Below are 394 nucleotides of genomic sequence, written 5' to 3'. Positions count from 1 at the left end.
TATCTGAAAAGTCAATTAGGCCCTCAAACTAATTAAAGTTGCAATTAGATACATAAACAAGTCAATTTAGTCATCAAGGCATAATTACCTGTTAGTGACCTGTAATATTAGGTAAATATAAATGTCACTTTTTTTTGCATAAAATGTATCAAATAGGCCATCAAACTTTATCTGAAATTTCAATTAGATCCTCAAAGTTTTGAAATTTGCAATTAGATACATAAACATATCAATTTAGTCATCAAGACATAATTACCTGTTAGTGATCTGTAATACCGGGTAAATATAAATGTCACTTTTTTTTTGCATAAAATGTATCAAATAGGCGATAAAACTTTATATGAAATTTCAATTAGGCCCTCAAACTTTTTAAAGTTGCAATTAGATACATAAA

Source organism: Ipomoea triloba, chromosome 16 (genome assembly GCF_003576645.1).
Source record: "Ipomoea triloba cultivar NCNSP0323 chromosome 16, ASM357664v1".
In the NCBI taxonomy this organism is placed as follows: domain Eukaryota; kingdom Viridiplantae; phylum Streptophyta; class Magnoliopsida; order Solanales; family Convolvulaceae; genus Ipomoea; species Ipomoea triloba.
This window is presented reverse-complemented; position numbering follows the sequence as displayed.